Below are 14,671 nucleotides of genomic sequence, written 5' to 3' on the forward strand. Positions count from 1 at the left end.
TTATAATTGCTCCCTCAGAGACGGGATCTGATTGTTTTGATGAGATAAAAGCTCGGAGAGTCTGCCTTGCAAACCCTCATAGGGAGCTCCCCATCCTGCCGTCAGTCGCTCACTTATTTAGTATGCCTTCTGTTTGACTGTCCACCTCCTCCATTCTGACCTATTACTTGGCACCTCATTTCCAGAGTTGGTTGACTCTGTTCTAATTTGCTTTTGTCTTTGAAGGTGTAAACGTCCTGGTCAAACAATCGGGGGGAGGAGGGGAAGGAGGCTTTGAGAGGCAAGAACAAAATTGCTGCCAGTCTAACTATACCCAGCAATTTTCCAGCAAAGAAATGTTCTCGCGACAATCTCACCTCAGCCTCTGTGACAGTCCCCCAAAATAAAATTGGTCACTCAATCCGTGGCTGTTTGTGGGACATTGCCGTGCGCAACTGGCTACTGCGTTTCGCCCACAAAATACAGACAATCCACTTTACAGTGTATCCTGTGAAGTGCTTTGAGACGTCTTAATGACGTGATAAGGCACTATATCAAATCAAGGATTATTGACTTCTACAAACCTGAACCTGTGGCCTGTTATATAATGGATGTGACATTGATGCCGCTTCTAAGGTGAGATGGGAAGAGAGAAATTCAGTAAGACATTCTACCCTCTGTGCTAACATGATGATGGAACATTAATCCACTTGGATGACTAATAAGCCCAGAGCTGTTGTAACAAACAAACTAGAGAAAGTGACAGGAATTGGCACAGTGGCGCGCTGCATCACCTTTCAATTGGAAATTGCATTCAGCAACCTGCTAACCTGCATTCTTTTGGGGACTTTATGGGGAGTTCTGTAGCTCAGTTGTTAGTGAGAGACCTGGGTTCGATTCCAGGCAGGGCAAAATGTTGGGCAAGTTTCCTTATGCTTAGCTTTACTCAGCAGTACGTAGGAACCCGGTTGGTAGTCGATTTGCAGACTACTGCGCTTTTCTGGGGGTAATAATTCCTTCAAAAAAAGTAATTGATCACTTCAATCCATGACTGTTTGTGGGACACTGCTGTGTGCAATTGGCTGCTGCATTTCGCCCACAAAATATACAGTCAATTCACTTTACAGTATATTCTGTGAGCGCTTTGAGATGACTAGAAGACATCAAATGCGAGGATTATTATTATTTTCTGAAACATTCTCTGAATACTTGCTCTAAATCACATCTTAGTCCTTCCTCACTGTTCGAGGGAGAAGCAGCGAAATGGATCGAGACCATGAAAATGTCATGAAATTTATTATTCTGACCCAACATTGCGCTGTGAAATGGCTAAAAAAAAACCTGGCTGAGAAAAAAAAAGACCATCACAGTGAATAACTGCATCCCATTTTACTGTATGAATGATGAGTCTTATCAGGCGACCACCAGAGATGTTCACCAGAAGCCTAAGAAACACCTTTCATCTACCAAACGAGTGACTGCACCATTTTGCTGATCACACAGCTCTGTCCATCAACCTGCCATCACAGTCTAAGGCACGTCTCAAAATATACCTCTTTGACCACATTCTCTTTCCCCCTCCTTCACTCACTTGCTTGACTCCCACCCCCAGCTCAGGTCCCATGCAACAACAACAACAACTTGCACTTACCACGCAGGGTAGCATCTCAGAGCACTTATCAGTGGCGGACCCTGACTCCGTGCCGGTGGGGGGTGGGGGGTGGGGGGAGGTGACGTAAACACGATCGAAAAAAGGAAAGTTTTCAGGTGGGACTTGAAAAGGGGGAGAGGGGGGGCAAGGCGGAGGGATTGAGGGAGAGTGTTCCAGAGTTTTGGGGCATAGAGGCGTGACCTCCAGTGGTGGACCGGAGGGTGCAAGGGACGAGCAGGAGGCCGGAGGCACCCGGTGGTGGATTGGAGAGTGAGGAGGTTGGAGAGGTAGGGTGGTGACAGGGAGTGAAGGGATTTGACCATGATAATTATTTGGGGAGGACAAGTTTGCAGGGCTATGGGGAGAGCGCGGGGGAATGGGATTGAATTGGATAGCTCTTTTCAAAGAGCCAGTGCAGACTCAATGGGCTAAATGGCCTCCTTCTGTGCTGTATAATTCTATGATTCTACAAGTGTGCGGATCTTGAAGTCGATCCGTTCGGTGATGGGGAGCCAATGGAGCCTGGCCAGAACAGGTGAGATAGGGGTGCGGAGTTTGGGCCAGCTAAGTATGTGGGCAGCAGAGTCCCGAATGAGCTGGACTTTTTGAACAGTGGAGCTGGGGAGACCGGCGAGGAGTGTGTAACGGGAGGCGGGAAGTGACAAACGCATGCACAAGGGTTTCGGCTGCATTTGGGGTAAGGTAAAGTCGGAGGCGGGCAATGTGTTGGAGGTGGAGGAAGGCGGTTCTGGTCAGGACCGGATGTGGAGGAGGAAGGCCAGCTGGGGGTCGAAGCGGACGCTAGATTGCGCACCGATTCAGTGAGTCTGAGTGAGAGCCCAGGGAGATTGAGGAGTTTAGATCTGCAGGAGTGAAGATGTTGATGGGAGCCAAAGAGTATGGCTTCCATTTTGTCCACATTCAGCTGCAGGAAGTTTGCACTCATCCAGGCCCTGATGTCTACCAGACAAGCTGATAGAACATCGGTGGACCTGGAGTCGATACTGGAGGAGCAAAGTAGATTTGTGTGTCATCTGCACACATGTGGAAGTTTACCCCGTGTCTCCAGAGGGAGCATATAGATGAAGAAAAGAAGAGGGCCAAGGATGGAGCCCTAGGGTACCCCACAGGTGACCGGGTGGGGGAGGGAGGAGAAACCATTTGCCGAGATGAAGTGGAGGTGATTAGTTGAGTAGGACTTGAACTATATGAGTGCGGTCCCACTAAGGTGGATGAGGGAGGAGAGGCGGTGGAGGAGGTTGGTGTGGTCGACTGTGTCGAATGCGGCAGAGAGATCCAAGAGGAGAAGGAGGCAGAGGGAGCCCTGGTCACAGATAGAGAGGAAGTCATTTGTGACTTTGACAAGCGCTGTCTCTGTGCTGTGGGCAGTCAGGGTGAAAACCAGACTGCGGGGGCTCGAGAAGGGAGTGGATGGAGAGGTGTGACCGAAGTTGACCTGCAATGCGTTCCAGGACGTTGGTAAGGAAGGGAGGTTGGAAATGGGATGGTAATATTCAGCATTGTGGAGTCCTGTAGCGTATTGGTTAGAGCACTTGCCTCGCAAGCGAGAGGACCCGGGATTCAAATCCCTGGCAGGACAATACCTTAGGTAAGTACCCTTATTCTGTTTACCTACAGCAACAAGATTGCATTTATAGAGCGCCTTTCACGTCGGGAGGACGTCCCAAGGCGCTGGACAGTTGGGTTAGGACCAGAACAGGGGGGAAATGGTCAGGGTGAGGGGAGGGAAGGGAGAGAGCGAGGAGGGGGTAGAGAGTCGAGAGAGGAGGTGAAGGCACCTAGCAGTAGGTAGGAACCCGGTTGTTAATCAATTGGTGGATTACCTTTCCGGGGGTAATAATAGCTGAAAAAAAAATCCCTGGTCACTCAATCCATGACTGTTTGTGGAATACTGTTGTCTCAGAAAGTCCCACCCTCCCTCGTTCCCTACCTCTCTCTCTCACACACACACAAAACCACACACACACATACACACACACAAATACAGCCTCTCAGCCTTCCCAGTTGAAAGTATCATTCAGCACAGCTTGAACCTGCCATCAGACTCTTGGGCAGAATCAAGATTAACATTAACCTTAACTAAGCACCTGATGGAGCACGGATATGACAAGTGTCCATGTTATATAAGAAATACGTCAGCATGTTGGACCTTAGGGGATTCAGTGTCTGCATAAAATCTATATAATCATAGTGGAAACTGGATCTGAATGAGGAGCCGAATTAGATATCAGGTGAGGTTTAGGTAGCATATTGGTTAGAGCACTTGCCTCGCAAGCGAGAGGACCCGGGTTCGATTCCCGAGCAGGACAAAACCTTAGGCAAGTTTCCTTACTCCACACACCTCTGTTCACCTAGCAGTAAGTAGGAACTCGGTTGTTAGTTGATTGGCAGATTGGTTTCTGGGGGTAATAATCCCTTCAAAAATATTTTTTTTAAATTAATGAGTTGGTCACTCAATCCACGACTGTTTGTGGGACACTGCTGTGTGAAATTGGTTGCTGCATTTCGCCAACAAAATATAGTCACTTTAGATCAATGCACACTTTACACTATATCATGTGAAATGCTTTGAGACGTCTCAATGACATGATAAGGTGCTGTATCAAATGCAAGGATTGTTATTTTTGTTATTTTGGGTTAAATGCTGATGTTTCTGGTGTGCTCACGAACATCAATTCACTGATGAACACAGTGGGTGTGACTGGATTGTACCCCGTCTCCCCTGATGACCTTCCCAAAGCCAGACACATGAGAATATCAGTCCAGAATCTTTTCACTCAGAAGAGAGAGTGCTACTGATTGATTAAGCGTGACATTTCCCCAATAACAACAACAACTTGCATTTATACAGCGTCCTTCATATGGGGTAGTGTCTCGGAGCCCACTAACCAGCAGTCCAATACTGCTAACCAAAAGCTCGGGGGTGCGAGGAATCAGTCAATGTGCTAAGCATCACAAGGTCACCGTGTATGTCAAGGTATTTCACACTTTAATATTTAATATATTAATCTTGTGATTTTCATTCAAATATTTAAATAAGTATTTTAGGACCATATATCTATGCAGTCACTACTGCAATGTATCAGCTATAATATGTGTTTCGTCTGTTATATTATCATGTATAATTGCTGTCCTCACGCACATAAACATTGAATATGGTTATAAAATCATTCCTATCTTAGAAGCTTCCAGATCTTAAGTCTATTTTCGTGAATGGCCTGAAGAGATCTGCAGTGAAACAGACATAAACAAGCTAAATGTCATCTGTAGAACTTTTACATTGGGGTAACAATGAGCTAAATAATTTATTAGATGTTAAGGACAAAGTAAATAGCAGCCAAACATATCATGACTCATGAGACAGCTTGAGAACAGAGGGGAAAATTGGTCTCCACTTCTTTACGGCAAAATATAGGCATGAAATTCCATAGAGTATCAGCTTTTTGTTAACATTTAAGATTACGTGAAATTGTGCAAAATTCTGAAATTCAGCCTCAAATTTCCACCAAGTTAAGACCAAAATTTAAGAATTTTCCACAATTCTGCACAAGCTCAACAACAACAACTTGCATTTAATATTTACTGGCTTTTTGCTCGGTAAAACCACGACTCTGAAAAATCTCCAGCCATCCTCAGGCCTTTGAAGTGTCAAACCTCTAACATTTTCTTCTGCTCTTCATATTAAAATAGTATGTTTTGCTAAAACCTTCTGTGCCTCTTATCGTGATGCAGGTTACCAGGAAGAATGGTTGAGGCAAGGACCACTGGACTTGTTTAAAAAGTAGCCTGATGCTGTGATGGGAGGATGATTGAGTGGGTATTCAGGAGGGACGAGATCGGATGGGCTGATAGGTCTTCTTCATCCAATCTTGTGATCTTAATAGTATTTTGCCGGCAGTCAATTTGCACCAGCAATATCCCACAAACAGCCATAAAACAACCAATATTACTTTTGGGGGATTATTGGCCAGGACACCAAGAGGAACTTCCTCTTCTTCTCAAATAGTACCATGGGATCTTTAACACCCAACTGAACAGGCCATCAGGAACTCGGTTTAACGCCTCATTTAGCTAAGTCCCGAGCACTGCTTTTGAAGGTTGGGCGACACAAACTGCTCCTGAACGTTTCAAAAGGCTCCTCACCGGTAAGGTCTATAGCTTCGGATAATTTCTTCCAACTTAAAATTAAATACGGAGTCCTGTAGCTCAGTGGTTAGAGCACTCGCCTCGTAAGTGAGAGACCTGGGTTCGATTCCCGGCAGGGCAAAACCTTGGGCAAGTTTCCTTATTCCACGCGCCTGATAAGAAAAAAAAACAATAATAAATTGGTCACTTCAATCCACGACTGTTTGTGGGACACTGCTGTACGCAATTGGCTGCCGCATTTCGCTCACAAATATACAGACAATTCACTTTACAGTATATTCTGTGAAGCGCTTTGAGACGTCGAGAAGACGTGAAAAGTGCTATATCAAATGCAAGGATTATTATATTTATTATAAATATCCTTGAGATGCAACCTGGTGCTTAATTAGCTTTGTTGACAGTGGCTTCACATTTGACTGGAAATTTTAATGACTCTTTAGTAACGCACCAAAATCCTTCCCCGTCACTGTTAATCCACAAGGATACATCAAGTGTCAATTAGGAATTGCCAGAGATGGATGGTACTGGGTAGCACAAACTGTAGTGTGTTTAAACCACTATGACCAAGCTGACACTTTGCTTTCTGATTGATACCAGTTAACAGCACCAATATTCACATATCATATATCCCAGTGACTATTAAAAAATGTTTGAAAGAAAATTAATTGACTTTATCCAGGCTGGGTTAAGGTGACCGAGGAATGGTGAACTAATTCTAAACTAGGGGCGGACAAAGTACAAGTTCATTCAGTACATGTTAGCCTTTTGTGGTGTCCTGTAGCTCAGTGGTTAGAGCACTCGCTTTGCAAGCGAGAGACCTGAGTTCAATTCCCGGCAGGGCGAAACCTTGGGCAAGTTTCCTTACTCCACACACCTAATAATAATCCCTCCAAAACCAAAAACAATAATTAATTGGTCATTTTCAATCTACGACTGTTTGTGGGACATTGCTGTGCGCAATTGGCTGCCGCGTTTGCCCACAAATATACAGTCAATTCACTTTACAGTATATTCTGTGAAGCGCTTTGGGACATCCTCCCAACGTGAAAAGCGCTATATCAAATGCAAGGATTATTATTATTATTATTATTTAGTCCAAGCCATCTGCTGTGTATCAGCGTGGCTCAGTGGTGGCACTCTTGCCTCTGAGTCAGAAGGTTGTGGGTTCAAGCCCCATGTCAGAACTTGGAACCACATAATCTAAGCTCCAACGCAGCACTGGGGGGGGGGTAGAGGGTAGGGGGGGTGTTGCATTGTTGGAGGTGTTGTCCTCAGAGGTGAGTATGCTACCGACTGAGCCAGCCTGGCATGTTAGTGTTGAAAAGGCCTTGATCATGCATCCTTTCTTCAATGGAAACATGTTCATCTCTGAGAGCCTCTCCTCCTATGTTAGAGCCTTAGAGGTCTAGGATCATCCCCAGCTGCTCTTCCCAATGGTATAATACCCTGAATCAGTGACTGTACAGATTGGCACGCAGTTCTTCATGCTGCTGAGTGTGGCTATTTTTGCTGAGTGCTAAGACGAAGGCCCTTGTTACCAAATTTGTTAATGTCTGTACACTCAGCAGAATAGAGAAAATTCCTAACTCACGATCTATAATAATAATAAATAATAATCCTGGCCTCTGATATTGCGCTTTACACGTCTTCGAGACCTCTCAAGGTGCTTCACAGGATATACTGTAAAGTTAATTGACTGCATATTTGTGGCCGAAACACAGCAGCCAATTGCACACAACAGTGTCCCACAACAGTCGTGGATTGAAGTGACCAATTTACTATTTTTTTTTCTTGAGGGATTATTATCAGACGTGTGGAGTAAGCAAACTTGCCCAAGGTTTTGCCCTGCTGGGAATCGAACCCCGGTCTCTCACTTGCGTGGCGAGTGCTCCAACCACTGAGCTACAGGACTCCACATGATCTCCCCCATTGCCTCATTTCTCCTGAGTAAGTTTACAGTCACACTTTCTGATTTATGATCAAACGCTCTTGGGATGTAGCCTAGAATCGTCCCTCTTTTACTGACAATAGGCCGGTGTTGAGTGGAAACCTTTTGGTGAAACACTGGTAATCCGACCCAGATCATTTCCCTGCTTCACTGCTGCTATTGGCTATCCCTACACCGTGTGCATGTTGCTATATCTAGCTTCAGTGTATTTTATCTTGTATGTATCTACATTAAAACCCATGCGCCATTCCTCAACCCATTTGTATGATATTAATCTTGTTTATATTAGCGCCTCTCCGGTCACCTGGTATTCTCTTCCACTTCTAAAATACCAGTCAAATGGCTTCTCCTCCAATTCATATGAACAGTGAGAACCCCTTTCCATTGTTCACATTTTGTTTTCTACTATAATTTATCCACACCCCAGAGTGATTTACAGATAATCAATCATTAATCTTTGTATTGTATACAGCACTTTTCACTTTGGGATGTAAAGTGCTTCACAGGATACCCTGAAAGGTATGGCAATTGTATATTTGCAGGTGAATGCTGCAGGTGAATGTCCCACCAACAGCTATGAACTGAATGACCAGTTATATTAATGTTAAAGGTAAAAGTTTTTTATGTGAGCAAACACGTCAGCTGTTTTTGTCAGTAATAATCATTAAATGCGAAGGATTGATGGCCAGAGTGTGAAGGGATCTTTAAAGTTCTTCAGCTTGAGGGCAGGTAGATGAGACCTTGGTTTAATGTCTCCACTGAAGAATAGCACCTCAACAATGCATGCTCCCCCCAATACTGGACTTAAGTGTCAGTCTCGGCTGACACACAAGCATAGTAATGGGGGTGTGCGTTGTCGGAGGTATGGTCTTCAGATGAGATGTTAAACAGAAGTCCCTCCTGCCTGTTCAAGTGGATTATTTGAAAAGAGAAGGAAATCTTCTCTCGGTGTCCAGGCCAACAATCTTCTAAATAAAATTGGCCACTCACTTTATGGCTGTTTGTTGGACATTACTGTGTGCAAATGTGCTCCTGTGTTGGCCTACAAAACAGAGTCACTACACTTTATAGTATATCCTGCGAATTGCTTGCAGATGTCTCGATAATGCGATAAGCTGCTGCATCAAATACAAAGAATATCATAATAAATTAGTTCCATAAAACATTGCCCTTTCTGAAGGTTGCTTTCAGTTTGCCTGTGTTTTATTCCCTATCAGATATGGTGATCTTTTCCAGGCTACATTTTATGCTGCTCTATCCCTCTGTACAGCCATACCGTCTAGTCCCTGAGAAGCTCATTTACCTCAAAGGGCAAGTTGCAAACTTCTTTGTCATTTTCACAGACGTTGTTGTATTTCCAAACTCAGGCGTCCTAAACAGAAAGGTTGTGGGTTCGAGCCCCACGTTGGGACTTGGAATCACACGGTCTAAGCTGACGTGTCAGTGCAGTGCTGGGGGTGTGCTACATTGTCGGAGGTGTTGTCCTTCGGATATGACATTAATCCGAGGGTCCCGTCTGCCTGTTTAGGTGAGCGTTAAAGAGCCTATGGCGCTATTCGAAAGGAGAAGGAAACTTCTCCCGGTGTCCTGGCCGACAAATCTCACAAGTAAAATTGGTCGTCTCTCCACAGCTGTTTGTGGGATACAGCTGTGTGCAAACTGACTCCCCTCTTTCACACACAAAATACACAGTCACTCCACTTGTGACTCGACAACGTGATAAGGCGCTATAACAAATGCAAGGATTATTTTTATAATAGCCTATGAGCTCAAAGACCAGATGTGGTGGCTTGAACCCACAACTTTCTGTCAACTGCACGTAGGGGTCAGCAAGGAGGGGTACCCCACTTTGTGGAGGATGGTCAGTTAAGGGGGTTGAGAGCTGGGGTGTGGTTGGGGGTGTGGGGGGTGGGAAAGAGAGTGTTCACCGGACACTTTATCACAGCCATGATCGTTCCAAAATGCTCTGGCTTCCTTCTGCAGCGGGCCAGTCTGTGTGTTCGCATTGTTAAATTGCTCGGCGACATTCCAGGAGGAAACGCAATCAATTCCAGGACATTGGAAATTTAATTGGAGTGTTAATGAGGCTTCAGGAACAGAAGCTCTGGTGACCTCAAGTGCTCAGTGGGACCCACTCAACCGAGATGAGAATTCAAGGCACGGACCGGCCTGCTGAGCTTCATTGTTGGAGATGCGGGCAGCCCGGCTCGTGAGCTATCGACATTTCTTTTGATGACTGCCTTTTGGGGCTTTGTCCTGATCAGGCAGAAATAACCAGCCATGAGATGGATTGTCATGTTCTGATGACGAAGCCGGCAACACTTTGATGGCTATGTGTGGAAGCCAGGCTGGGGTAGGATCTCCTGGTGGGATGAGCTGCACTGCTCGTCGCATTTTTAATAAGATCCACTTTTGAGATTAACCTCCACATTTGTTGGGAGTCCTGTCGCGTAATAGTTAGAGCACTCGCTTCGCAAATGTGAGGACCTGGGTTCGATCCCCGGATGGGGCGAAAGATTAGGCAAGTTTCCTTACTCCACACGCTTCTGTTTACCCAGCACTGAGTAGGAACCCAGTTCTTAGTCAATTGGCAGATCGCTATCCGGGGGTAATAATCGCTTCAAAATAAATAAATAAAATAAAATAATAATTTGGTCACTCAATCCACGACTGTTTTTGGGACACTGCTGTGTGCAATTGGCTGCAGAGTTTCTCCCACAAAATACATAGTCAATTCACTTTACAATATGAGAAGCGCTTTCCGATGTTTCAACGAAGTGATGACATTATATCAAATGCAAGGATTATTATTATTTATTATTATTAGAATCTTCGACCCTCATCGCTCCAAGCTCTTAAACCAGTTTGTGCAGCCTCATTGTGGATAATAAATGATAATCTTTACATCATAATAATCCTATATTTCTTGCATTTGATATAGCGCCTTATATTTTTGAGACATCTCAAAGACCTTTACAGAATACACTGTAAAGTGAATTGACTGTGTATTTTGTAGGCGAACGCACAGCTAATCTGCGCAACATCCCACAGCCATGGAGTGAGTGACTAATTTTATTTTGGGGGGGATTGCTGGCCAGGACACCGGGAGAGAGAAACTCCCTTTTGTTTTCGAATAGCGCTATGGGATCTTTAACATCCACTTGAACAGGCAGACGGAAACTCTGTTTAACATCACATCCAAAAGGACGGCTTCGACAATGCAACCCCCAGCAGCGCTGCATTGGAGAGTCAGCTTAGACTATTCCAAATCCCGATGTGGGGTTTGAACCCACAACCTTCTGACTTAAAGGGTCGAAAGATACACTAATTGCAACACTACACACTTCAGTGGGTTTAACATCAGTATCTACATTCCAGTATGATGGGGATGACTGGTCACCTTACCTTCATGTCATTGGTCCTTACCCACGGATAAAAAGGTAGCACAGTTACCATGGTGACAGAGACAGTGTAAAGGCTCATGAAACGTTATTTGGAAGCCTTTTTTATGTTGGGGAAAAGAGTAGGTGCGAAAGACTCATGTATCACTTCTGTTACCGGGCCCAGAGGCAACACAATTGAGAAATGGTTTGTGTTTTTCCCAGTGAATACTGTAGGGTGATTCACCGCTGCCTCAGGCTTCAGGCAATGTGCTCTGCTGGCTTTCAATGACCATCAACTTAGAATAAAAATCCTTGTATGATGTAGTGCCTATAACCCTGAAACATCTCATAGCTCTGCACAGCGAATTTCTGTACAGTGCGGTGACTGTACATTTTGTAGGTGAACATAGAAATCGGTTTACACGCAGCAATGTTGCAAGCAACTCTGAAGAGAGTGACCAATTTTATCTGGGGAATTGTTGGCAGGACACCGGGAGGCATTCTCTTCTCTCGGGGGGGGGGCTTGAAATCTTTAATCTCTCATTACCGCTTCCGCAAGCCTTTTTAGTTCTCATCTTCTCCTATTTCGCCAACAAAATGCACAGTCACTTCACTCTTCCTTCACAGTGAAATCTTGTGAAGGGCTCAGACAGCCTGAAGACGTGAAAGGCGCTGTACAAAATGCAAGGATTATGTATTGCACATTAATCAATTCGATACAATGCAACATTTAAATTTATACATTGTCTTTCACATTGGGAGGACGTCTCAAAGCGCTTCAGTGAGCCGGGGGAGCAGGAAACATGACTGAAGGGGCGGTCAAAAGGCATGTCTTGAGTTGGCTTTGAACGCAAGGAGGGAGTCAGAGGGACTCCAGGATAGAGTACCATAGGGCAGAGCTGAATGGCGGAAAGCTTGTCTGAATGGTGCCAAAGTTCATGCCGGAAGATGATGTTTTCACTCGTTAATTACTGAAATGAATTAGAGTCACACCCACCCGTCTGAGAGATACAATGGCCAACAACAAAACATCTGGCTTGGTTCATACTGGGCCAACCAACCCTGGATGCCAGTGGCTAAATAGCAACAGCTGCCACATGTCAGTCATGAGGTCTCTGCTTCTGCTCTGGACCAGATGTGGAAAAATTCTCACATCTGTGGGGAATCTTTCAGCTGTTTCTAAGCCCGTTTGCCAAAAACTAAAATTAGTGTTGCACAATTTGGCTGGTTTGCCTCCTCTTCCCAAATCCAAACTCATCCTGGATTCCTGAATATAGGAACATAGGAAATACTAGACCAAAAAAGACCGAAGTCCATCCTGTTCGCCTTCCACAATCCTGGCAGTTGCATGCACGTGTCATGTCCTCAGCAACGTATGTACTATATCCCAAAATATTATTTCCTAAAGGAAATCTATCTAATTTGCATTTGAAAGAATCAACACTTTCTGCTTCCACCGTCTCCCCAGGGAGCCATTTATCATTCGCTCATTGAAATAATGTTTCCGCAGATGTGTTCTGAATTAACCCCCTCCATTGCAGGCTGTGTCCTCTGGTTCTACTGTTCTGGACAAGATGAAACAGTTTGGTATGATCTATGTTATCGAGTCCCTTTAGAATCTTAATCACAGGAATCATATCACCTCTCATCCTTCTCTTTTCCAGCGTGAACACTGAATCGCTCCTCGCAATCCAATCCCTCCATCCCCTCAATCTTCTGGTTGCCCTCCACTGGAAGCACCACAATCCCTGGAGAAAGATCTGATATAACAACACTGATCCTAACTCCTGCTCAATGGGGCGAGCTGGCGGGTTTTGGACACAAGAAGGCAACAGAGGCTGAGGAAGAAGGAGCAGAGAAACAAATGGATCTTGGGGTCATTCCAGGTTAGTTCACAGGGGTGGAAAGCGAATGAGACCTCATGAGATCATGGCGTTAAAGAGAATTTCTAGACTGGAAGAGCAAATGCTGCAATGGTATAGACAGAGTTCAGTCTATAATATAATAATCCTTGCATTTGATATGACACTCTAACAGTGGAAGCAGAAAATGTTGATTATTTCAAAAGCAAATTAAATAAATTTCTTTTAGGAAATAATATTTTGGGATATAGTATTTGATATGCATTAGATAGATATTCGGGGAGGACAAATTTGCGGGGCTACAGGGAGAGCGCGGGGGAGTGGGATTAATTTGGACAGCTCTTTCAAAGAGCCAGCACGGACACGATGGGCCGAATAGCCTCCTTCTGGGCTGTATGACTCTATGATTCTAATTCTATGACACCTACAATCTTAAGCCATATCCAGGCCCCAGTACATAAATAGTTTCCTGTATGCAACCTAGCTTCCTGATTTGCCTACAAGTATAGTTACTCGCTTAATCATTAGCGTGCTTGCCTCGCAAGAGAGGACCCAGGTTCGATTCCTGAATGGGGTGAAACCTTAGGCAAGTGTTCTTACTCCACATGCCTCTGTTTACCTAGCAGTAAATAGGAACCCGGTTGTTAGACTATTGGCAGATGGCTGCTAGGTAAACAGAGGCATGTGGAGTAAGGAGGCAACTTGCGAGGCAAGTGAGAGATGCTTGGGAGGCAACTTGTCTAACCAATACACTACATAACTCCACATTATATGTAGTACCTCGCATGTATCTGTATTAAACTTTATTTGCCAGTTATCAGACCATATGTGCATATGCCCACAATCTTCTGATTCAGAGGCAAGAGTGCTACCAAAATGCCTGGGATAGGAAGCATGTGTGATAGACTGTAGCATTATACATGGAGCGATAGTAGAGAAAAACCTGAATGGCAAAGGAAGCCACACACTGAGTGTGTTGTGTACTGTTTGAGACACAAAGAGGCTCTCATACGGAGAGTTTGCTGGCATGTGGCCATAGGGTATTAAAGTCAGGATGTTAGCTCCATTACTTTTGCTTCAATGGGCTGATCGACTGTAAAGATCACACTTATGGAATCATACAAAGGAACTCACAGCAAAGCTAAGCTGCATGTGATTGTGAAAGTCTGGTAGCGTATTGGTAATAGCACTCGCCTTGCAAACGGGAGGACCTGGGTTCGATTCCCGAGTTGGGCGAAACCTGAGGCAAGTTTGCTTACTCCGCACGCTACTGTTTACCCAGCAGTAAGTAGGAACCCGGTTGTTAGTTGATTACCGGAAAGCGCTTGAGACGTCTCAACGACGTGATAAGGCGCTAATCAAATGCAAGGATTATTATTATTATTTTGTCGGCAAACACACAACCAATTTGCACATCCCAATGTTCCACCAACATGCTCTCGAAGACGTGATAAAGTGCTATATCAATTGCAAGGTTTTTTATTATTTAAGGTGAAAGAACATCAGGAGAAATCCTCTTCAAATAGAACTGCACAATCTTTAACACCCACGTAAAAAGGCAGGCATTAGAGATCCCATAGCGCTATTTGAAAAGAGAAGGTATTTTTGCCTGGTGTCCTGACCAACAATGCAGCACGCCCCCGGCACTGCACTGGAACGCCACCCTCAACTTTGTGAACTC

At 44.7% G+C, this 14,671-nt stretch overlaps 1 non-coding gene across 1 annotated transcript; it reads left to right on the plus strand.

The window, feature by feature from the left end:
• The first annotated feature begins 5,846 nt into the window (after positions 1 to 5,846).
• Positions 5,847 to 5,918, plus strand: trnat-cgu. The gene has a single exon. It is a non-coding gene; the product is annotated as a tRNA-Thr (tRNA).
• The last annotated feature ends 8,753 nt before the right edge of the window (positions 5,919 to 14,671 follow it).

The sequence above is a fragment of the Callorhinchus milii genome, unplaced genomic scaffold, assembly GCF_018977255.1.
Source record: "Callorhinchus milii isolate IMCB2004 unplaced genomic scaffold, IMCB_Cmil_1.0 Scaffold9, whole genome shotgun sequence".
In the NCBI taxonomy this organism is placed as follows: Eukaryota; Metazoa; Chordata; class Chondrichthyes; order Chimaeriformes; family Callorhinchidae; genus Callorhinchus; species Callorhinchus milii.